General features: G+C 38.6%; 1 protein-coding gene across 1 annotated transcript in view; it reads left to right on the top strand.

Annotated features, from left to right (window-relative positions):
• Window positions 1–213: 213 nt before the first annotated feature.
• Window positions 214–25,189, top strand: part of HAPLN1 (hyaluronan and proteoglycan link protein 1) — a 59,584-nt gene continuing 34,608 nt past the window's right edge. Inside the window, exon 1 of the mRNA XM_032205621.1 lies at window positions 214–434. The gene's annotated coding sequence lies outside the window, so the exon portion shown is untranslated. The remainder of the gene's footprint in view (window positions 435–25,189) is intronic.

Here is a 25,189-nt window from a genome sequence, read left to right as displayed (position 1 = left end):
TTTTTTTTTTTTTTTTTTTTTTTTTTTTTTTTTTTTTTTTTAGCGCGGGACTTGTGTGCGGTGCCAGAGGCTTTTTTAGGTGCAGATCTGGGAGGGCAGGAGCTAAGGGGCAAGGACGTCGGGGCAGGGACCTGGAGGCACAGGACAGCGTGCTGGGACGCTCTGTCTGTGAGTGAGAGAGAGAGAGAGAGAGAGAGAAAGAGAGAGACCGCGTGTGTGGGGTTGTTTTTTCCTCTCATTCCTGGGGTCTGAATGGAAAGCACGTCGAGCTGTAATTAAGACATCTTGGAGGCGTACTTAACTTATGACGTGTTGCTTTTCTTTTCCTCTCGGTGAGAAAGTGGCTCTCTCTTCCCTGAATCAGGTCCTCTGCCACCCAGAGCCACAGAGAGACAGTCGGGACATAGGCACACACACTCACACGCTAACTTAAGGTGAGCACCATAAACTTCTTCTGCACTTCGCTGTCCTCTCTTTCAAACTGTTGGAGAGTTCTGAGAGCACCTTAACTCGGGAGCTCTGTGCAAGGTAAAGAAACTATCGAACTTTTGGGAAGCTTTTTACTCCTTTATTGCTTTAAGTTGGATGGGGATGCAGTGAGCAACGGCTGTAGCATCAGCTGTGGGGCTGTACTGAAAGGATTTTCAAGCGATCTAATTTGGCAGCTAAGGTGGGGGGAGAGGGCAAAAGACGGATTGAAACTGGCTAAATTTGATGCATTTAAGTACTCAGTTGTTACCAAAGGAGAGATCATGTTGCAACTGCAGATTCAGACTGAAATACAAAAGTTGTATACCTCTGGTCTCCAGCTTCTTCCTATGGGATTATACATTTCTCAGAGATTTGTCTTTCTTGAAGGATTTCTCCACCCAGTTAGATGCTTTTAGAAGTTTTTAGGGCATAAGAAAAGGAGGACGTTAGACTGAGCAAGAATTTCAAGGGCTGAAACTGGATTTCTATAAAATACAGACCATCCAGTTGGAAAGAAAAAAGATTTTGATAAGACGTGATATATTATATCCTGATGTCATATTTTTTTCTGTTTCTTGTCAGAGAAAGCCTGAACAGCATTTGACACAGGTATCACCTCCACCCTCCTAGACAGTTAGATGGCAGAGCATTTTGAACATGTTAGCTGGTCCATCACTATGATAACTGTATCATCTTACTGTATCAAAATACTGTTTATTTCCTTTTGGTCAAATACCTATAAAGGTGTCATGCAGACTGTTTGCCATAGCAAAATGGCTTGTGTGTCAGGTTTAGACATAAAGGGTTGGAAAGCATTTGCAAGTTTGAATTGAGGGGGTTTGTTACTATTTGTGTGTCATTAGTAAGGGTGACTAACTACTGCCTGGATCTTTCAGGGGAGAAAATGTTCCCAAATGTTGCTGTGTGATGTCATAAAACTGATAAAACTCCTGCAAGAGGCTCTGGGAACCTGGCAATGTGTGCAAGAGAGTCCTGTGGATTATTGACAGTGATGACTTTGTATTAATGATTAGCAAGACTGTTCTAGTGCCTATGTGGAAAGAAACCCATTGTTTTGTTAGGAAAACGTTGTTAAGAATATGTATGATGTGGCACTTGAAAACAGAGGTGCAGTGAGTCTGTGTAACTATGGATACACACCCTCTCAATAAACACTTTCTAGAGAGTGAGCATTTCCAGCACGTGGAGAAATACATCATAAACAGGAAAATTATTATCAGCTCCTATGAAGTGAGAACCGGGAGTCAGCAGTCTCATGCCAAGGAGTGTCATGCAGAATGCCAAATCCTTGTGCTACAAAGAGACAGCTCATGCTTCCTTGGTTTTTCATATCTAATGGATGCAGATCTTCAACTCCTGTAGAGCATAGCTAAGTGGAGTTGCTCTGAATGCATTAGCTGAGACTCCAATCTGTATATACTTACCTGTATTAAAGTTATCAACAAGCAAAGAGGGGAAATTGAAAAAAAAAAAAAAAAAAAGGAAGGAACAGAAAGAAAGAAATAGATTAATCTGCAATACTTTTGAACACAGCAGTTAAAGCAAAAGGGGAAAAATAATTTTGGACAGAGCAGCTTTTTCAAGTTGAATAATAAAAATGTCGAGGTAATAATCAAGACACTCCTGATATGTTCTGAAAATGTGCCAAACTGCTTGTCTTCCTAATAAGATCCCTGAATCTCTAAGCAGATGCTAATGGGGAAGAGAAAAAAAAAAAATCCATGTCATTATGAGAAAAAGTATTACCTATAGCAATGTCCTATTCAGAGACATGACTGACAGTGTAATTCACAGCAAAGCATCCATTCATTATAAACCTAACAGGTTCGGTTTCCTCTCATTTTCAGCCAGCATGGTTAAAACAACTAGCAACTTCTAAATAAAACAAAATAAAATAAAATAAAACAAAATATATAGTAGTGCAAAGGCTTGAGGTTGTGTGAGAGAGGTTTCAGAAAAGAGTGTCACATTCCTGTGGCATGCTGCAGTGCACCTTTGTTTTTACAATTTGCGACAGGGTAAGAAAAGCATTTTCTACTGCATTGAAAGCTCCCCAGTCTTTCTGATTTTATTCTGAAATGTGACTAAATGAAATGTCATTGTCCACTGTTGGTCACAGTCTGAAACCAAAGAACTGGTATTGATATTTACTTAATCAAGTCACTTAACCTCCTGGCCTCCCAATAAAAATCAGGAAATAATATTGACCAAGCTTAAAAAGTTCTTTGAGATCTTCAAAGGAAGAGTGAGTTTGTAATTGTTTATATTTAAATGTACTGAAAGTTTTCCAAATCAGTGCAAGGATTAAAGAGTGAGACTTGAAATTAGTATTTTCAGCTTTTCATATGCCTTTGCACTAAAGCAGTGGTTAAGCTACTCTTGGAAGTTGGAATACTTTGCATTTCTATGTTTCATTGTAAACCTGACAGTGTATTTCACTACTTAAATCTCCCTGAAAATGAACAGTACTTTTTTTTTTTTTTTTTTTGAGGTGGGGGTGGAGGGAATCATTTTCATATTACAAGCTGCTTCTGTTGCTTGTGAGGAAGTATTAGACATTCTGTCTCTGCTGTTAGTAACTGTAGCGTACAGTACTTCACTTGAAAAGGTAGCTTGTAATACGTAGGTAACAAAATGTTCTTTGGGGTAAAAAAAAAAAAAAGTCTGAATATACTTAGGATTTCAATCAATAGCGTTTAAGGAGGATTAGAGGAAACAGCTGGCTAAACAAATATTAGGTGTAGAGTGGATGCGGTGGTATAAATTAATAATGCAGTTCTTTATCTGCTCTATGAATGGGAGGTTTTGTGGAGATAAGATGACCTAAACACAGTCACTGTCTGCCACCTACTGGATATTGTGAATAATCTTTCCAGATAATTTTCTTCAATTCTGAACATCTGTAGCTAGTCCAGGTGCAATTTAACTCGAAGTGGTTAGGTTTGTTTGTTGTTGTTTTTGTTGGTTTTTTTTTTTTTCGTTTTTACCATTAAAAACTATCAGCTTTTTCTTTTTTTTCTTTTTTTAAAATATATATTTTTTTAAATATATTTTTAAGGGAGGTTCTTTCTACTTTTTTAAAATGCATATTAGATCTGCTAAAACACAGTTTAGCTTTTATTTAACGTAATTTGTCACTAATATCTGTTTACAAGGAGTTGTTAAATCATTCAGTAACAAATTAACACTTAGCCTGACATACTGAGCTGTTACTGAAGAAAGTAAATAGTTTTTTTTTTTTTGTTTTTTGTTTTTTTTTTTCACAAATATTGTGGCAGAAGAATCCATGTTTTGCAATAAGGATTTCAAAACTCCCGAAAGTCCTTTAGCATGTAGGATGTGCTGTTGTTAAGCCCCCTTTTGTTTTGTCTCTGGATATTTTGTCAAGAATAGATATGGAAAAAGAAAATGTCAAATTATTTCTGATGGCTGATGAAAGGTTATAAACCCTCTTCATCTTCTTTTTCTGTGCATGTCATCTACCTCCACCTTCTTCAGACCTCTCAGACACTTATCTCTTGGACTATCCTTTCTCTTCATTAGAGAAAGGAAAGTTGGTTTGCAGTGCACTGCGCTGTTTATTCAGTAGTAGGTGTTAAGGTGCTGTCAATTCTCATAGCTCTAAAGAATCCAATGAAACAACATGATTTTAAGCAGACATACATGGATCTGGATGTATTTTGTAACTGTTCATGCTATGTGACCAGCTTACCTGCTCCCTCCTCATATGCTTTTTTGAAACTTCACCATCATCACAGCTCCCACTGCAGTCATCTCCAAGGCACCTAAAACAGATATATGGTTCTATTATTGAAGTGCCACAATAGCTACTTCACTGTAGACCTTAAAATAGTTGGCAAAATCAAGTTCCCTGTGCTTCGCTCCCCACTTATTCTCATCACTGTCTGAAGAGTAAATCAAATGACAACACTGAGCTCAGCAGAACAAACAATTTCCATGTTCTTCTCATTCATTTAGCTTTGAAAGTGCACTTTTGTTGTTGTTTGTTTCCTTTTAATTAGTACTACAGAGTGGAAATCTTCAACATGATCAATGGCTGTGAAAACAAACACTTAAAATATGCATTAAGAAATCTCAGAGCTATATTCTGTCTGAAGACTCCACTGACTACTTCAAAAACTTTTCTCAGGAGTTACACGAGATATTACCTTAGGAGGCTGTTAGCATGATGCATGAGTTAATGGCTAAAGTGAGCAGGAGCTCTGCCTTTCCACTACTTAGGCAAAGCTTACAAATGAAAGGAAGGTAAAATTCCACAGCAGCAAATAGGCTAATTGATTTGATGCCATGCTTCATAGGGTAGCTATCTTTTGTTTTAACTCTGCCTGACATGGTATGGTGAATCACAGGAGCTGCTGAGGGGAATCAAGCCCAAACAGCATTGCTGAGAGCCTTTGTAAAGCTGCAGAGACTCTCCCAGAACAAAGCTTTCCACTAGAGCCTCCAGCACACAGAGTCACTACCACTTCCCAGAGCAGGGCATATCAGATGTTATGGCAGAATCTACATCATTAATTGTCTGGCATAACAGAAATGAAGTCATGACACCAGAAGAATGTGGCTGGATAGATGTCTCTTGCCTCAAAAAATGTCATCTTGGCATTTGTCTAGCACCAGAAGACCATTATCTTGAGACAGCTTTCCATTAATAAATTTTTCTAATTACTTTAAATGCTTACAGTCTACAAGGAACATATGGGCAATAGAGACAGGTTAGATATGAAATGTGTTTGACAGAAATCTAAGTAGCAGAAAACAAATACTTCAAAATATTCCTGAGGGGAAAGAAGGAAGAGTTACTTAGAGTAGTTCAAATTTGGCTTTAATCACTTTTGGTCTTTCACAAGTAGATGTTTTAAGTTTTTGTTTTGTTTTGTTTTGTTTTTGTTTTTGTTTTTGTTGTTATGGTATATCATGTTAATTTAAACTGCTTATGTCGTGGTAGCTAACATAAGGTACCATTTTTTTGGAGCCTGATCATTGAAAATCGATGATGTTAAATGGCAAACTGCTGGTGATTTGTAGTATTTAGCATACAGGCTATTATCCACCATTGTTTCAAAACTGGTGATTCATTGTTCCACTAGTTAGTGGCTATCAGTGCTTGGCACTTGTGTTTTAGAAGATCATATACACAAGCCATAGTACAATACCACTTTGCTGTTAGATTCTGATCCTGCAAAACAATATATAAGCTACTTTACATTAGTAATTTACTGAAATCAGCAGAAACTGGCTCAATGAATAAAACTATTCATGTATTTCCAGAATGGCATCCATAATTTCTCACACAGATGGTCAAAAAGCAGTATATAAAACCCTAACCTGAAAATGTATTTATTATAGACATAACTCTTGCACTGATGCCAGTAGAGTGTTTGTTTAAGTAAAATAGAGCACATTTAAAAAGAGTGGAGAAATCAAAACCTGCACCTGTGGCATCTTTGTGTTGAGGAAGTGCAAGTTTAGTATAGGAAAAGACTTTTCATTGCTAAAATAACTTCCCAAACTCTCTATTTGGAACTGAATGACTGTTTATCTATTTATCTATTTAAGAAAGTACATGCCACACCCAAAATATCTATGCAGGTTGTTTTTTTCCATAAACAATATTTTCAAACAGAAGAAAAACTCAGGTCTGAGTCATATACAAAAATACTGACTATACCAGAAAAAAGCACATTGCAAATTTTCCTATTTTGTAATACTGGTGAAAACATTATCATGTTGGTCCCAACCAAGAGATTTACAAGAAGTGTGTCAGAGGAAAAAATAAAGTTACAGGAGGTGCAGTAGTTGGTTGTTTTATTGAAATGGCGGTGATGTTTGTATTGCAAATGCATCAGGCCATAATGGTGCTGCCACCTTCTGATATGCACTGCTTATTGCCGGAGGTAATTTGCTCCCATTTTCCCACACCCAAGATGCAGTACATGCAGTAATGAAATTCCATGCTTTTAATTTCATGCATAATACAAACAAATGAATGTATTTTTTATTTTCAGCTAAAATGTGTTTCAGGATTTCTAGATGTCTGAAACAAAATGTCAAATTTTGCCAAGTTTTTGTAACTTGTTTCTGTAATAGCTTTGATTATATAGTTCTGAAATAGGTGTAGAAAGTAAGATTCAGCTTTTGCTAGCAAGTTAAACAGGCAGGCAGATTTTTGTTGTTGCTGTGGAGACCTTGCTTTATGTAGTTGATTTTATTTATTTTTATTTTTAATTAGAACACATTTTCAGTAGCTTACCTGGCTACTGAAATAAATGTTTTATTTGTGAAGTGATGTGTATTTATCTGGTAGTACATGTGGTTGGATGTCTGGTCACATGTATCATGTCATACTGCATTTGGGGGACTAAATGGTCATCTCTGTGAGCCAGGAACTGGTAGGACACTAAAGATGTTGATGTTTCAAACATTTTCCATATTTTGCCCAGCTAAAACTGTGACTAGAGAGTATGATAATCTGGCTATTATAATTGATAAACATAACCAGAGAGAACTATGATTTTACTCTTAAATATTGAATAACATTCTTGATAAAGCATTGTAATATGGCTGCAGATCTATTTTCTGAAAAGTAGTTAAAAATGAAAAAGAAAAAGAACACAGAAGCCAACAGATTAGGTTTAGCTTTTGTTAAAGACTAGAAACACCTCTGAATGCCAGGGCAAGAAACAGCACATTCAGAGTTATTCACCAAGTGGCTAGTGCCCAGCGTGGCAGGGGTGATGTGTCCCCTTCTGCCCCACACATATGGGTGGATATAGTAGGAGATGGATAGAAACACTTGGATGCTGCAGGGGTTATGTGTCTTTCAACACAGTTCCTTTGAGCCTGTAAATCATATTCCAGAGAAGAAACAGTTGTACTCCAGATGTGTGACATGCTGGTCCCATTCTAACAATGTAACATATAAAAAGTAGAGAAGAACAAGCAGAAGCTGAATGTATGTACAGGAGCAAAAGGTGCAGTGCAAATAAAATAAATAAATAAATAAATCGCACAACACTATGATGACTCCTGAGAAATCTAGCAGGAAAAAAAAAAAATGTAATTTTATATCAAGAATGTCTCAGAGTAGATCAAAAGTATTGTAAAACATTTGTCAGTGTGCCTGGGTGGTTCTCTTTAATATCATTGTCTGGTTGTTCAGACAATGAATGGGTTGTTGCATCTAGTTTCCAGACATTTCTTTCTGTTAACCCCATGATCAGCTAAGACAAGCGTACAGCTATTAGATTTTTCAAAAGTAATCTCCATATCTGACTGCATTTGTGTTTTAATTTATGTTTCACTCTGGTCAAATCAGACAACAAGAAAATTTTCAAGTCCAATAGGGCATTCCCCAGTAGGATGGGAGAACAATAGTGGCATGTATGACACTTACATGAGGAAGCTAGGAAGGTGTTGTCTTGATAGAACTTGTGTAGCATGTTTTCAAAACTGGTTAGGAAATCCATAGCTCAATGTAAAAACAGAAGCACATCTAAAGTGGGATTTTGCCAGACCTAGTTAAATTTGGTACTCTTTTGTATTTTTGTTAGTAACCTGAACAATGGAATAGAAAAGATGATTAAGTTTTTAGACAACATAAAACTGGGAGACCTTAATGTATTTTGGGAGCTATGCTTTGAAGTTATCACTTTCTTGCCAAATTGGAGAAAACAAAAACAAAAAACTTTTCAATAAATACTGTATGTTAAACTAAGACAGAAAGAAAACAATGTACAAGGCTCAGTAAAGCTTTAGGTCTCATTTGAGCTTGTTCATAGTGTCAAGCACGGTATTTTCAGAGCTGCAGAGACCAACTAAAGAAAGTCCTAAGGTAAATAAAAATTACAAACAAGATAGTTTAGGGGAAAAACAAACAAACAAAAAACTTTGAATAAATAACTAAAAATCTGCAACTACTGAAGCCTAGACTAAAGGTGAATACACTGAAGGAAAGCCTTCAGAAGGCTTCAAATCATAAGTAAGAGGTGCTGCATAGTCTGTTTTCCATGTCTATAGCACAGAAAAGTAATGGGTGCATATTGCAAGAAGAAAGGCCAGGGAAAGAGATCTCTGAAAGTAAAGATGAGAAAACTCAGGCATAAGTTATCTGGGAACCCTGTGAAGCTGTTTCAGTTTTCAGTAGCAGGCTGGACAAAATGGATAGAAGGTTGAAGGAAGTAGCTTCCTGTTGTTCTCTGTTGGACGACTTCTCTACATATTGACTGAAAGACAGTTTTATTTGGGAGAAATATTTTGGTTCTGAACTTACATCTGAACTTGCAAAAGAATATTTAACAAAATTGAAAGAGTTTTAATAATGAGTTTTAAAAAAAACTCATTTTAAAAATGAGTTTTAATAGTTTGTGGCTCATGAAGAGATCAATTTGTCCTTAAATGTAGTGGAGACAAAAGAAGATATACTCAATAGTGCATATCACAGTACTTTGTGTATCAAGTTAATAGAAACTTTCAGATTTACTGTGTTTCAGGAACTGTCAAGCAGCAAAAAATATGCAAAGAATTATGAGATAAAGTCATTTGGATGGCACATAGTCAAGAAATAAAGGTTGCATATCAGAAAATTAAAGCTACCACATTTATGGGAAACACTGTAAATGTCAAGAGAAAGTATATATTTCCAGAGCAGAAGACAGATCCTGTCAAATCATGTTGTGAGGGCAACTTATTTTTGTTGCATCTGGTGATTGATGCAGATTCTATTACTTTGTCTGAGGAATGTTGGTTCAGGAATGCACCATTACTGAATTGCTGCAATTCATTTGTTTGGACTTCAGCCTTCTCCTGATGTCATATTGGGAAAATACGACTTTATTTCTAGCTGATTATTAGTTTGAGCAAATTTATATTTATTTCTGTGACTCACAGTCTGCAAAATAGTCATGTCTGAAAACAACCTTCATTCTGCAGACAGTGATATTCATTGATTCATTTTTATTTATTTTTTATTACTCCAGAAACTGCCATTGAACTATGATTTACAGCTTTTATGCTTTTTTTTTTTTTATTATTATTATTATTATTTTATATATTAGTGCCAACTGCCCAGTTTATATTGAGTTTCTCACATCAAAGTTAAATAGAATCTTACAGGTGCGGTGTTATAATGGGGCCAACATGTTGGAGGGCACCCTATCAAATATACCTAAAGAGAAGATTAGGGTCTCCAATGGACAATCTTAGGAATTCCTTTGACACCAGACAATTTAACATATTTCTTATATCAGGCTTGATTATGCCTTAAACTGTGACCCAATGTAATTAGAAATTGAGGATCAATAGACTTGGTTCAATAAATGTTGGCTTTTTATCTTCTAAGCCACCTTTGGCAATGGTCTGTTTGGCAATGGAGTCCCAGTCCCATTCCTTCTGCTTCAAGGGAATTTATAGTCTTTGTAGTCCACAGGGGAAGCAGAAGCAAGAATATGCTTCTTTTGCAGTTAAAGTTTGGCAAATTCAGTTACTGTGCAATGTGCAAATAAGTATGAACAAAAGGACAAATTAAAGACTCTGTCAGTCAACACCTACAACTGAGGATGCACATCTTCTTTTTAGAAAGGGACACTGTCATACAGACTTGAAAAATAAATAAATTCAAATGCAGTTCTGGTTCTTTATGGGTCCATAAGCTCTTCCCAGACTTCAGTAAGGAAAATGTAGCACTAAGGAAATCTACATGGATTTACGTTAAGGAGAATTTAGTTCATATTTCCCTGTCATGGAAGCTTAAACATGGCAGGTGCAATAGAAAGCACAGCATAAAATTCTGGCAAATCTCATCATATTTTCTGGGTTGGTTTTAATAGATCATCAGCTTTAAAGTAATCATATTAGGTAAGAGTCTTGATTTATACTAAGAAAACCTTCTTTGTCTTTTGTGCTTACAATGGAAAACTTGAATATATCAACTGCAGAAGTAAATTAGTGAGTCCTAACCACATGGTTCAGTCTAAGAATACTTTTTATCTCTTGGCTCAATAAGGTTGAAAGGGGCATTCATATCTCAGTAGTGCCCAATGACAGCAACAGGAGGCAATGGGCCCACAGTAACGTATAAGAAATTCTGTTTAAACGTGAGAAAGACTTTGAGATTAAATGAACACTGAAACAGGTTCAGGTTACCCAGAGAGGTTATGGTGTCTCCATCCTTGGAGAGATTGGACTGAGGTATTAGACTGGACAGTTTCCATAGGCCCCAGCTATTCTGTGATTGCATGATTTGCACTTTTACACTCAAACTCAAAAACAATTTGTTTGTGTATCATGTGTACTCATGGTATTGAAGAGATGAGAGACTTTAGCAAAAATGAGCTATGGGTTCCTTCATGGCTGTTTAGATATACAAAAACCCAAGAATAAAGGAGGACAAGATACTACAAAATGATGCCAAACTTCCACTCTAGCATCATTTTCAGGTGTTATTCAAGGAAAGAGGAAGGAAGGCAAACATAAAGAGAAAGAACAAGTAAAAGAATCCAAAAAAATGCAGTATTGCTTTTCCTCAAAGAATAGAGGGATGTGAAGAAGAAGCTATCCCCTTCTCAACACATTAGCTACTGCTGTCAAATGCTGAACAACCCTGGTTAATTTGTGTTTAGCTAAATCTAGAGAAGGAAGCAAAGAAAGGCAAAATACAGAAAGCATGATGCTTATTTGCATTATGTTTCTCAGTTGACTCTTCAATTTCTTATCATGCAGCCATTAATTGCTCTTGGATTTGACCTTTAATGCAATTCTCTAGCATTAAACTGATCAGCATCTCTAGATTGACTCAGGAAGCTATGGGTACTTCAAGGCTGATTCAGTGCTCAAAGAGCCTTTTGAAGTGTTATCTTTAATCTCAAAATGACTTCAAATATATTCAAGTAGTGCATTGCTTGGATAGTGAGGAATGAACCAGCAGATTTGTCCATGATTCTGACCTTTACTTTCTTCCTCCTGAAATAAAATAACAGAATAGGATAGCTGAAGGTTCATAGACCATTTGGGATAAATTTGTGCCTGCTGTGTCTTTCTAATATAGTTAATCATTTCACTCTTACAGGAATTATATTATGATTACTAGTCAGGCAAGTTTACTGAAAATCTGAAGACCAGTACCTTACTGCTTACAACTCCCTGCCACTGAGACTGGGAATGTCTCAGTGCTCAATGGAGTGCCCACAGAGGGCTTACAGGGAATCATTATCTTAACTTCTTTCTGTGTAAGGGAGAACTGTGGGTGCTGCACTAGCAGTGAGAATATGACACAGTATCACTTTCAGATTGGTGCATCTGAAAATAGATCTTATTTGTCATCTTTTAATTATTTATTAATTGCAATGGGCAAGAAAGAATTATTGGGTAGTTAAAACTTTTTACTGTAAAGATATTTTACTTCTGCTTGACAAACATAGTTTCATTTTCCGCTCATTTAAATTCCTTTGTGACCTTGAATAAATTGGGATCTTCTTAGCACTTCATTTCTCTGTCTATAAAAATGGGATGGTAAAGCTTACCTTTTTCACAGGGATATTTTGAATTCATGTGGGTAACCTGATGAGTTTATCTGGTAGTGATATAGAGCCACCTACAAAACATGACTGTGCAACCAGTTCAGTCAAGCAAGGCATATTGCTGCGTCAGGCTCAGTGCTGTATGATTTCTTCTTATGACAGTATCACAGAAAGTATATATACGTCTTCATGCAAGCCAGCCTAATCCTGGCCATCACCAGTGGTTTAGGGTGGGACTGCAGTGAAGGCACAGCAGAGAAAGTGCATGGAGAGTACATAACATCATGAATTGTTGCTCAGTTGATATCACACAGTTGGCTTTATATTAAATTCATGGTTCCAAAGAGGTTTATGAGCCTTTGTGCAACACTGAATGATAGCAAGCTACTGACTGAGCCCAAAGCAGCAATTTCTCTAGAAGCTGGAATAGTTCTCAGCACTGATACTGCTTGGGGCTACCATCTTCTCCAGTTCAGCAGATAGCTATTATTCCAAATAAAGAAGAGATAGCTGCATATTAAAGACTACAAGAAAGTAAGGACATGAAAATGGGAATATAGGTACAGAAAATAATTCAGACAGCCAGGCAGCAGGGGGAATTACACAATTAAAAAAAAAAAAAAAAAAAAAAAAAAAAAAAATTCAACAAATTTTTTTTGTTTCTAGACATTTTGCTTTGCTTCTAGAAAAAAAAAAAAAAAAAAGAAAAAAAAAAAAAGCAACAAATAAACAGAGATATGGGTAGAGAAAAAAGAAAAAAAAATAAAATAACCAAACTCAACCAACCAACCAAACCAAACCAAACCAAACCAAACAAAACAAAAACAAACAAACAAACAAACAAAAAAGCAATTGAACAACAACAACAAAATTCATCCAGCTAGTCTTCTAGTCTCCATTGGATATGATGATCTTATGGGTCTTTTTAAATGATTATATGCTTCCATGTAAATTTATACACATTTTAGTGATCAAAGTTAAAACTGTAAAAATATATATAGCAGTAAGAATTATATGCTGCCAAATATGGACATTTGTGCAGGTCTTCTAATGCAAGGGAACCCCCATTATTCACCTTAGGATAAATTGTCTTCATTTTGCAAAGATATAAACATCGACACAAAGTAGAATGCAACTAAAAATCTAGTAAAAGTGCTTTGAGCAATGAGATTATTGTTCCATGTAAAGAAGGCAAAAAGGACACTTCTGGCTCATACTTTGTTGACACTAGCCATGCAACTTTCCATTGCTTACTTTTCCAAAGGTTAATACAGTGTCCTGAAAAATGTTAAATAATTACAGTAAAGATTGCATATGCTAATGTCTTCTGGCTCATTGACTCACAGACCAATAATATTCCTTTTTACTTTATGAATTCATCCTCCCTTTAAAGTATATATATCTTCTGGAATGATTAATTTGTAAATTCATAGACAGAATGGGGAGAACATTTTTCTATTCCTTACTGCATATTCAAAGCAGGTAAAATCATTCAATTTGCTGGCCATAAACATCATCTGTCATGTCAGTGTCTTGTATTCAGTGCTAGCACCTTAGGTTAGATGATATATTGCTATTGTCCTAACAGTTTTATTCTTGCAAGTGCTGAAGGAAGGATTGAGTTACCAGAGCACATGCTCTTCTCTGTTAAATCATCAAAGAGTGGCTAATTGTGGCTGCAGCCCAGAAAGCCACCCGTACCCTGGGCTGCATCAACAGCAGCGTGGGCAGCAGGGCACGGGAGGGGATTGTTCCCCTCTGCTCTGCTCTCATGAGACCCCAGCTGGAGTCTGCGTTCAGCTCTGGGGTCCCTAGCAAAGGAAGGACAGAGGCCTGTTAGAGCAAGTCCAGAGTATGGCCATGAGGATGATCAGAGGACTGGAGCACCTCTCTTTGAAATGACAGGCTGAGGGAGTCGGAGTCTTTCAGCCTGGAGAAGAGAAGGCTCTGGGGAAACCTTATAGGCTCCTTTCAGTGCCTAAAGGGGTGTGCAGAAAAGCTGGGGAAGGACTCTTTGTCAGGGAGTGTAGGGAATAATAAGGGGGGATGGCTTCAAAATAAAAGAAGGGAGAGTTACTTTAGATGTCAGGAGGATATTCTTCACTCAGAGGGTGGTGAGTCCCAGGCCCAGGCTGCCCAGAGGAGCTGTGGCTGCCCCATCCCTGGCAGTGCCCAAGGCCAGGCTGGATGGGACTGGGGGCAGCCTGGGCTGCTGGGAGGCATCCCATGGCAGGGCATTGGAACCAGGTGGTCTTTAAGATTCCTTCCAACCCAAACCATTCTGTGATTGTATGATTCTATGATTTTAAACTGAGTATTTAATGGGCCAGAAGATGTCAGGGATTCCATACAATTTAAGTTATATGTGATAACGTATTATACCAGGTTGTTGGGTTTTAGCATCTGTGGCAGGACATTTATGACCTTGGAGTTTCAGGAAAGCCAAGATGGACTGTCCCCACTGTGGGCAGATATAATGCATACCCTAGCAGATTCAGGCAGGAACCATTGAGCTGCTTAGCACAAGCTCATATTATAAAGGTTTTATTCACAGCTATGAAAATAATACTTAGGTCTTACAAATCTCTTTTCATTGCTACATCTTAAATGGCATTACAGAGATGGCAAGCAGCATTAACTCATTTTGCAAAAGTGGAGAGGAAGTTTAAATGATTTTTGTATTTTTTTATTTTTAAATAAAAACTTATGTTCTGGAACACAGCAGTTTTGAAGGAAAGGGGAATCATATAGCTTTTTCTTGGCTGTACATCTCCAGTGTGCAGAGAACCCTGAATACTTCAATACATACAGATGGCAACAAACTCCCTTTATAGCATCTGTGCAATGACTGCATCCTGTATACTGCTTAGAGATACTGTACAGAGCCACTGTGAGACAATGTAACAGCAGCAAGGATTGCTTTGCCAGAAAACAGTTTCAGGTCATCCTACCACTTTAGCCAACTTGCACTGCTGAAAATGTTTACTGAATTTATATTATATCACTGCAGTAAGCTGAGGATGACTTGTGAAACCAATAACCTTTGCTTCACTGACCAATAAGTAGAGGCAATGTTGCTTAACTATTCCTCTTGCATGCTAAAAACCAAACAATATCTTTCTTTGACAATATCCACTGCTCTGTTTTGCCAGCCCCCAAAAGTTAGATCCCTTTTGCTTTTTTTATGATGTCCAGCAAAATGGAATCTGTGCCTACATATATACTACTGCCTTTTTCTTCATACATGTCAAATATTGAAAATTAGCAGTCTCAAATACTTTGATACAAGTTAGCAAGATTTACTTTAGGTTACTTTATTGATGGTGATTTAGGGGTGATTTTTTAGGTGTTTTTTAGGTGTTTTTTTTTTTTTTTTTTTTTTTTTTTTTCCCCTTCAGGTAGTAGTGTTGTTCTATATGTTTTAGAACACCCAGAGGATCTATTTCTAAATATTCTAAGCAATTATATATAATTAGGTTTTCTTCTCTATTTTCATACCAAGTAAACACAAGAAAGGAGAGTGCTTAAGATGGAGGTGAGCATGCAGGTGGAAGCACACTGGAAAATGGTTATGAGATTGCATTAGGAGAAAGAAAGGTTTTGAGGAAAGGTAAAAAAAAAAAAAATACCTTGGATAAAATCACAATTGGCAGACAAAGTGGAGGTGCTTAACAGCAAACAGTGTACAGAGGGAGCACAAGGAGGCTGGATATTAAGTTTATGGATACTGGATCGCAGATATGGATTTTCTCATGGGATTTACTGCTGCTTATGCCATGGTACAACAAGAAACTGCACTGTATTTGTCATTGAACAGAAAGTGTAAGGCGTTTCACTGCAGATACATCTTTTGTTTCCTGCCTGAAGAACATTATTTATAGCTTTTCTCATGAAATTTTATTGAAAGGTAAAGAAATAGTAAATAAATGATAGAAGTGATGAAGAATTATAAAGAAAGAAATCAGCTAAAGTCCAAATATTGTTTCTGAATTCAGGGCACACAATTAGAGTCTATGTTGTAGTCAAGGTGCTATTTATAGCTTGTACATTCAAAGTTTATACTAGAAATGAGTTTATAATGGAAAGTATGCTGGTTTATGAGTGTGCCAGTGTCATTTTTCCAACAAAATCTAATTTGAGACATTTAAACAGAGGTGTTTGCAATACAGGACTGGTGTTGAAGGTTTTTTTTCTTTTATTATAACCAATTTAAAATCCTTAATAAAATATGTGTGCCAGTCCTTTTATAGTAAAAATTAAGGGAATTTCTAAGCTCTTAAATAGCATCTGGCTTTACAGCCTTTGATATCCCAGTTGTGAAATAAAGGTCACCCACATACTCATGTAGTAACTGTAAGAAATGGTGCACAACCACAGCAGAATTGCAGTTCTTTTTCTGTAGTCCTTCCTGCAGCTGAAGTCTAAGCTATAAAGCCTGCTCTGCTGACTGTAGCATCGATGCATTGAGAGCTGCATTACAGCTGAAGAAGAGCTTAGGTGTTCCCTTGTAAAGCCTAGCTATAACTGAAGTCCCAAGCAGATGCTCAGCCAAAAAACGTTCTTTTCCTGTCCCCCAGCTCCTCACCCACACTCCTGGTGCTGGGAAAAACTTTTGTTACTGCAGTTGCTCTCCCCTTCCCACAGAAGATAAAGTATCGCATTTCTTAAATCGTTTTTCCCTGCAGCACAACTGAGACACTGTGACTCCTTGAGAGTAAAAATGCCTCTGGCATCTGCTGGCAGGAATTGTTCCATCCTGGCAGCATAGAGATCAGAGCTGAATGCCACGAGTTCATCTGTAAGTGCAAAGAAAATGGCCTTTGCTCTACGTTTATACAAAACAGACCCATCCCTACACCTCAAAAGACGTCCTGTAAATTTCAGATGAAAATAACAGTGTTCAAAGCAATCCATTAGTGCCATGTTACAGGTGCAAAATTTTTCTTCATTAAATGTAGGCTTTATATGTATGCTTTTATGTCTATGTCAGATTTAATTAGAGCAATGACCTGATTTCTTAGAAATAGATTTCTACTGTCTACAGCATTTCCAGTGAAGCTAGGTCATTAAAAAGCTCCTTTATTTTATTTATGCTTTTTCAGAAAAAAATCATTATGATACTCATGGAAGTATTTTTTCTTGGAGTATACATTCCTCAAATTGACCAAAAAACAAGATGATTTTTTAAGATTATTATAATGTGTCAGCCAAACAAACCATACCTTTTTTTTATTTTTAATTTGCTAATTTCAGTGAAATTTCTTTACTATTATTTGCTGTAATACTAGGTATTAGGTCCCCTAATATGATAAACTCTCCTCATCTTGGAATAACCTATTTTAGAAGCAAATTAACCATTATACAAGCATAAAGAGGGGCAGGGGTGGAAGTTGCATTTGGGACCTCTCAAGTCCATCTACTGAGTTTCTGATCCCAGTGAGCAGCAAATTAATAATAGTATGTGGCTAGTGCAACGTAACTGTAAGTTTTTGTTTTTTTTTTTTCCAGAGTAAGCAAATGTGTTTTAATGCTTCAGGAGTAAAGGTGGGAGACAGAAATTATTTTTTCTCCTTGTCTTGCGTGGACATCTTTAGAGAGAGGATGACAGAACTCTTGCATGCTGGTTTATCTTACCATATCTTATCATGCAGTCATGTCAGACAACATATATCTTGTTCTCTCAAAGCAAATGCAATGGCCAGAGTTTGTGTCTGTGTACAAGTGTACATACGATGGGGGACCTAGGATGGGATTCACCTTTTATACTGTTCTGGAAGGCAGAGCTCCAGCTCTCCTGCTCCCAACAGCAGCAGCCGGAGGTAGCTCCAATGGATGGAGATGGGGCAAGCTGCTGGGCTGGCTGAGGTGTGCAAACCATGGGCTATCTGCAAGGCTGCTGAGGGAAGAGAAGACCAGGCCTGCAGCTGCTCGTGTGCTGTGTACCACTGATGCAGTTGCACAAGTGAGAGAAACCTCTGCTCTCATCACAGAGTTTACTTTGCTCACCAAGCTGCCACCAGTTATGCTTTTTTTTTTTTTTTTTTTTTTTTTCCTGAGCATGCCTATGTTGGGACTGACCTGTCAGCACAGTTCTGCCTATCTATCTAAATCAACAAACCTTTTCTAGTGTAGATTAAATTTAATTAGGGATTAGCACAGCTCCCAGTCTCTTGTTTGGCAGCCCTCAGGCTGGGAGGTGGGGCTCTGCTAGGGTTAGTTTGTTTAGAGAGGTCTTCACAGGGATAGGTTTGGGTGTTTGGGGCTTTTTTTACCCCCTGCTGCATGGCTCTTTAAAATCCTTCCCTAGCCAAACAGCCTCACGAATGGCGTTTATGCTGTCAGATTTGGCATTTGGATGTAAGTGAGTCTGTGCATTTGGCCTCTGAGAAGGAAGTGGAAGGGAGCTGACCCCACAAGGCTGCTGGTAAGTGAGAGACCCTGGAGCACTGTCCCATGCCCTGTGAGCTTGGCAGTTTTTGAAGCTTAGGAAGTTTGTACAAGTCACCGAGTTGAAAGCTAGATCAAGCAGCTGCCAGTATCTCAGTTAGGCCATTTCATAGTTTACTTATATTTCACAGTATAAAAGCTGGTGCAGGCCTCACTTGGAGCACAGTGTGCAGCTGTGGGCTCCCAGCCTACAACGGGTGTTCAGGCCCCTGGAAGCACTCAGAGGAGGGCAGCAAGCCTGGCCCAAGGGCTGGATGGCCGTGCTGTGAGGAGAGGCTGAGCACACTGGGGCTGCCCAGCCTGGAGAAGAGGAGGCCCAGAGGCGGCCTCGCTGCTCCCGGCAGCTCCCTGAGGAGGGAAGCGCAGAGGCAGGTGCCGGCCCCTGCTCCCTGGGAGCTGCTGGCAGGGCACACGGGAACGGCACAGAGCTGCATCCGGCTGGGATCGGGAAGCCTTTCTTCACCCTGAAGGTGGCCAGACACCGCAACAGGCTTCCTAGTGAGGTGCTGGGAGCCCTGAGCCTGTCCAAGAGGCATTTGGACAGTGCCCTCAGTACCGTGCTTTGATTTCTGGTTAGCCTTGAAGTGGTCAGGCAGTTGGACTGGATGATCTCTGAAGGTCCCTTCCAACTGAACTATTCTACTCTACTCTACTCTACTCTACTCTACTCTACTCTACTCTACTCTACTCTACTCTACTCTACTCTATTCTACTCTACTCTACTCTCATTTAATGTCCCAGTTGAAAATCACAGTCCTAACTTGTGAAAGCAGTAAGGAAATCATAGACCTTGCTGACACTTGGCACAGGTCTCACCTGGCCTGATAAACGCTTCAGACAGATGATGTTACCTTGTGGTGTGCCAAAACCTTACAAGTATTCCATAGTACAGACTGGAGAATCAGAGAAGATACGAGCACTGACTTTCCAGGGCAGAGCTATGTAGGTCCTCCTGCTTCCTCTTCTTCCCTGTGGGGCAAGGAGGGTAAATTAAATAGCCCATCATTCCTTTTCCTCCTAGCAGCACTTAAGGGCAGGGGGTCTTCACTCAGACAACACTGCAGAGAAGCTCTTTCGGCTGGTAATGTGTGGTTTCCATTGCTCTTCAGTTCTTCACCCCAGGCTACCATTTCAGCATCTGCATCTGCAGTGAGTAGAGCTTACTGTGGAAATCTTCCTGTTGTCCTGGCAAGCAATCTTTCTCTGTATTCTCTGGGAAACTTACCTGGTGTGAAAATAACAGTGGAGTAACTGAAAAACAAGAAGAGCATGAGGAGGGCTGTATTGCGTTGAGGCAAAAGTTAGCCTTGCCCAGTGTCCAGAATTCACCTGCAGCAATTGCTTAGGTAAATAATGTATATTAAAAAAAATATATATATAATAATAATAATAAAAAAATGTAGGAATAATCTGGCTCACTGTTCCAACATCTTAAATTGCACATGTATGAGATCTCAGTAAGAGATCCCTATCTGTACCATACCACTGTTCCTGGGCTTCCCTCCATCCCTCATGGTGTGACAAACCCGCCTCTTAAGCTTGAAGGTGAGAATGTGGATTGGGTAACAGTGGCTGGAGGGCATTCAAAGCCCCTGTAAGTGCTATTTGAGAACTGGAAATTATGGCTGTGAAGTTGAAACAGCCTGCATAATCCTGAGGACATTAAAGCGTAAATGAAAGCCTTGCATTTGTTCTGGATGACTGTAGCAATGCTGATCCTTATAATTCACTTGGTTGAGTGGCATTTGCAAAATGCATGAGTCCTATCTGTTTGCCATTTATTTAAACTGGATATCCTATTTATGTATCTTTGAAACCTCATTCATTTTCAGCCTACTGGTATTGCAGGTATTCTTATTATTGACTAAGCAAGGGTATTGCTTTGTCTTGCATAATACAAATCAATACACTTGCTTTGTTAACTGAGTTTTCCTATTCAGAGATTGTCTAGAAAACCTGTAACTGGGTCTTTACTATTCTTCTCCTTTCCTGAAACCTACACAGGTTTAATTTACCTGAAGAACTGACCAAAAGCCAGCATATATTGCTGGCACAGAAAATGAATGTCAAAAGCATTCAATTAACAATGGCATTGATTTTTCAAGATCTCTTCTGTTATATGTTATACTCCAACGAATTAAAACATAGCAACACAGCCTTAGGCTTTTTTTTTTTTTTTTTTTTTTTTTTTTCCTCTCAATTTCTGTCTCTGTGAAAACTAAATTCAATTCTGTGCTGTCTGTAGTTTTCCACACATTCTTAGTATATTCTTTTATGGTTACTTTGTACCGGAGGCAGTAGGTATTTCCTGGATAGGTTCTTCAGTCACATCTTTCTGCATCTGAATATATCTGAAACTAAAATATGATGTACTTTTGTTCTTGTAATAGATATGCAAAACTGCATGCTCTGCAAGCTGTTTTGCTTACACAACTTAAGAGAGTTTTATTTACCAGGATATGTTCTGCATTGTGATTCCATCAAACAGTTGCAAATTATTCAGTTAATCTTAATGCTATATTTTACACTTTCTGAAATTTGCTTGAACCATTATACTAGCTCCTCATGTAAATGTTAAATGAGGATAGTTTGTTTTGAGGAGCTCCTCTTTGGTTGTTTGTTTTTTTGGTTGTTTGTTTTTCCCGATTATGTCCTTGATTTACAAGTAGGTATTGAAGTTCTCTATTTTCTCAGCTTAATATCCTGTGTCATTTTACTGAGTGGCCCAGAGTGGAAATGGATCTGGCATTCTCCTTTATTTTTACATCGTTGTAGCTCTCAAAATCATCACAACTAAAATGCGTCGTGGGCAGGCTGCACTTCCCCCACCACCACACCTCTGGAACAGAACTGTCATCTTCGCGTTTTGCACATAATCATCACAGCAGACACAGCCAAACCTTCCATGTGACCGAGCACTGCAAAAGTGCCAGCCACATCTGTCTCCATTTCCTCTGCAGATATTTAATGATCTGTGTCAGGGACAACAGCATCGGTATGTAAGGCACAGAGTCTACTTGGGAAATAACTGGAGCCAGATACCAAGCCTGACCATTAAAAGCTGTTCGGGGAAATCTTTCATAAAAAGGACCAAGGGTGGGAAGGGTGCTTTGCTGCCACTGCCAAGTATTACTGAGAGCGTGCTTGCAGTTGAATGTGGAGTGATAGGAAGCCTTCCCTGAGTATATTGGATCATGTCTTTAATAGCAATAGAAGAGTTTGGACCTGCTATAAAAGGAAAGGAAAAAATTCTGCTTTAAGTAGGATTATTAACGTACTTCAATTGAGGCCTTTGACAAAAAACAGGACTACAAGAATGAAGGGAATGCCCTGTGCCATAACCCAGTCCTCTTCTGCCCAAGTTCCCCATCATCCCTGGCAGTTTTTCACAGAGCAAACCAGTTCCACCTTTAAACTAACTGTGCTTCCTGCCTCCCTCCTAAAATATCTTTAGGAAGACTGTGACAGTTCTTTATAGTTTAAAATTATTTAATTTCCAGTCTAAACTTATTTATGGCCCTGCTTGTACTGTTCCTAAATTTTAGCTGAAATAATGTTCTTTTTCTTCTCTGGCATTTACCCTGTGATATATTTATAGACAGCAATTATATCTTTGCTCAGCTGTGTTTTGCCAGGCCAACAAAGACAAGCTCTTTTAGTCTCCTTTATAAGATTTTCCTTTCCTCCAATCACCCCAATAAACCCTTGTCTGCCTTTGTCCCATTTTTATTGACTACATCTTGATCACAGAGGGCTGGCAGCGTGGGCAGTGTGTCTGAAGGTGTTGTCAGTGCTTTGGAGCTGGAGAGGAGATTGTCAGGGCGATGGTGATGCAGAGTGCTCACTCCTGCCCTGTGGTGCTCTCTGGCCACGCCATTGCCAAAACTTTAAGTGTCGATCAAAACCCTCAGAGAGGCCAGCTGACATAGTGTCATCCACAAATTAAACTGGCAGGTATCCACTTGTTCTGCCAGTTCATTAATTAAAATACTCCATGTAAACAACTCCAGTCCTGAGATTGCTCTTTGAACTCATCAGGTGATGCTTTGCAGCAAAAATTCTTTTTTTTTTTTTTCTTTTTAATTATTATTTTATTTTTAAAGTCCTTACCTTCTTAAACTAAACTCTTAATTCTATATCCTCAATATTGATTTCCCATGGTGAGTCATAGCCAATGTTTTGATGTTTTCCTGGTACCCAGGTAGGGCAGGGATATCAAGTTCTCACACAGAAATAGCTTGATGTGATCTACCTGTGGCAGAGCTGTTCTCCATTGGCTTGCTCACCACAGAGAACTACCCCAGCTTCCCATATCTATTTCTTCAGGGATATCAGTTCACAATTTCAGTTTTCAATTATTATATTTTCCTCTTCACTCCAGCAATTTATTTATTTATTTATTTATTTGGTATTGCTGTTAACTTAGTTTGAAGAGCAGAACTTCAATCACCATTTGCCAATATCAGCAGTTGGTAGATATACAGAGTATGGAGCTTTGAATATACACTAATTTCTGGCATCTTTCTCACATCTGACTGACAAAGGATATTTGTGAAAGTCTCTTTGCTCTAAAATAGAAAGGGATATTCTTTTTTTGATTCAAAATAAAGAGCAGCTTTTAAATCCTGCTATGAGCTTGTGGTGTTCCCAGTGCTGTAGGTTGTTTTGTAAGCCAAAACAAAACAAAAGTGTATGCATAATACCCGGGCAGCATTGTTGAGCAATAAGGTTTGCAAGTGTTGCCTTTATTTAGATACTGTCTTACAAACACCCACAATCTTAGAAATGTCCATTATTAGTTTGCAACAGAATGTAACTAATGAGAAGTTAACTAAATGTGTGACTCAGGCTTTACAGGTGTTTCTAAGGCTTAAGACATTGGGTCGTGAAGATGTCTAAGAAAAGCAGGGGGAAGCATGGTACAGGCAGACAATTGCATGTTCATATGTTTGTATACATGTGGAAAACTGCCACGTGGTGCTTATCATGTGTGTAGTGCCTATAATCGGCCATGAAGAAGTCTTCTTCTGTTCTGGGTGTGCCAATGCAGTGGGGTGTGAGCTCTCTCTAAAAGCTGATGTATTGTCTTCCACAGCGCCCTCAGAGCAATGAAATACTGTCAGGCAGTGTCACAGAGGGGGCTCAGATAAAGGATAACTAACTCCCCCTGCCACCTCTGTGCCCCCCAGCACCTCCCAGGGGGGCCAGAGAGGGCAGAGCTGAACTCATGTCCCCCAGAGTCTGAACTCATGCCCTAACCTCTAGACCTTCCTCCTCCGCAGAACAACTGATCTCGGTAGAAGGTATGTTTTGCCATTGATCGCTGATTAATTCAATTAAAAAATTGTTGAAAGAATTGTGCTTTTACAACTGATCCCCATATGGGTTTGATCTGGCTGCACCCACAGCTAAGACTTTGTGACAATATCCAAGCGAAACACATATGTATCCTTGCAGTAAGAAGCAGATGTTTGATGGAGACAGTGCTGTTGTAAAATTAAATTGTTTATCTTCTGAGAAGCAGTGATTTTGTGGTGACTTGCTCTACCAACATCTAACAACAATTTTAAAAAATGTGCAGGGCATTGTATCACTGTCACTATTTCCTTAGGAAACTGAGTGGCTTGTTAAAGTCATTCGCAATGACCTTGGGAATGTAGACAGAGTGGTTCTTGGGCCACAGGGAAGAGGGAGGACAGGACCAAGCCATCTTGGTTGGCTGGACAAAAGGTCTCATTTTATGCTTTGCACCAGGATCCGTGCCAAAAATGGTGCCCTAATGGTAATTCCTTACAGCAGGCTGGCACTGGTAATTAAGTCTGCAGTGCATCTGTTTTCTCACATAGCAGGCTCCTGCAAGGATGCAAAGGCACTGTTAATGTTTTTAATTTTCACTTTTGTACTGCTGGGACAGTCAGCTTACCTGGGGAAAAAGAATGAGAACTTCATCAAATTAAACATGGGACCGTCAGAATAGAGATGTACCTCCCTCAGGTAAAACAGATGGGAACTCACTGACTTGTATGTATCTCAAGGTACTGTCATTATGTGGACTGTTTTCTGGCTTTACCGTTCCAATGATTTTCATTATATTTCCAAAGCAAAAAGTATAAGCCTAAATAGAGATGCTGAAAAAACTCTGTCAGAACTTCCCAAATTAAATGGCCTTTCACAAGTTATTCAGGCTACCAGAAAGTACACCTCTGACAAAAGAAACACCTTGAAGAAGAGGTGTAGGTAATAGGAAGATACCCATGGAAGCAGTGAGGGACTGATGAAAAGCTAGCTTTGTAAATATGACCAAGGGTCAAGAAAAGTAAGAGGGAGAGATCAAGTTCACTTACTGACCTTCAGCAACCTGCATGCTTGCTTAAGGCAGAAAGAGGCATTTTGACCAAACAAATGTCAGAATACAAGCACAATCTAGCTGGAGACCCAGCTGTTCAGCTGGATTGCATAAATTCTTTGAGAACCCCTGGTATGCGGAGATTGCAGTAGCAACTTTCTCTAAAGAAAGGGGCTGCAAACAAGTGAATCCACTTCACAAAGCAAAAAAGAGTCACCTTTCTGTGACATTGCACTATGTTATCAAAGAACATACGATCACCTTTAAGTAAAACCATCCAGATTCCTGAACTCAGGGCATTTTTATATACCCCATTGTAAAGAATAAGAAAGAAACCTACTCAAAGCAGTGAATAACCAGTATTCCATCA

Source organism: Aythya fuligula, chromosome Z, assembly GCF_009819795.1.
Source record: "Aythya fuligula isolate bAytFul2 chromosome Z, bAytFul2.pri, whole genome shotgun sequence".
In the NCBI taxonomy this organism is placed as follows: Eukaryota; Metazoa; Chordata; class Aves; order Anseriformes; family Anatidae; genus Aythya; species Aythya fuligula.
Note: the sequence above shows the minus strand (reverse complement) of the source record. Positions and strands in the feature narration are given on the sequence as shown.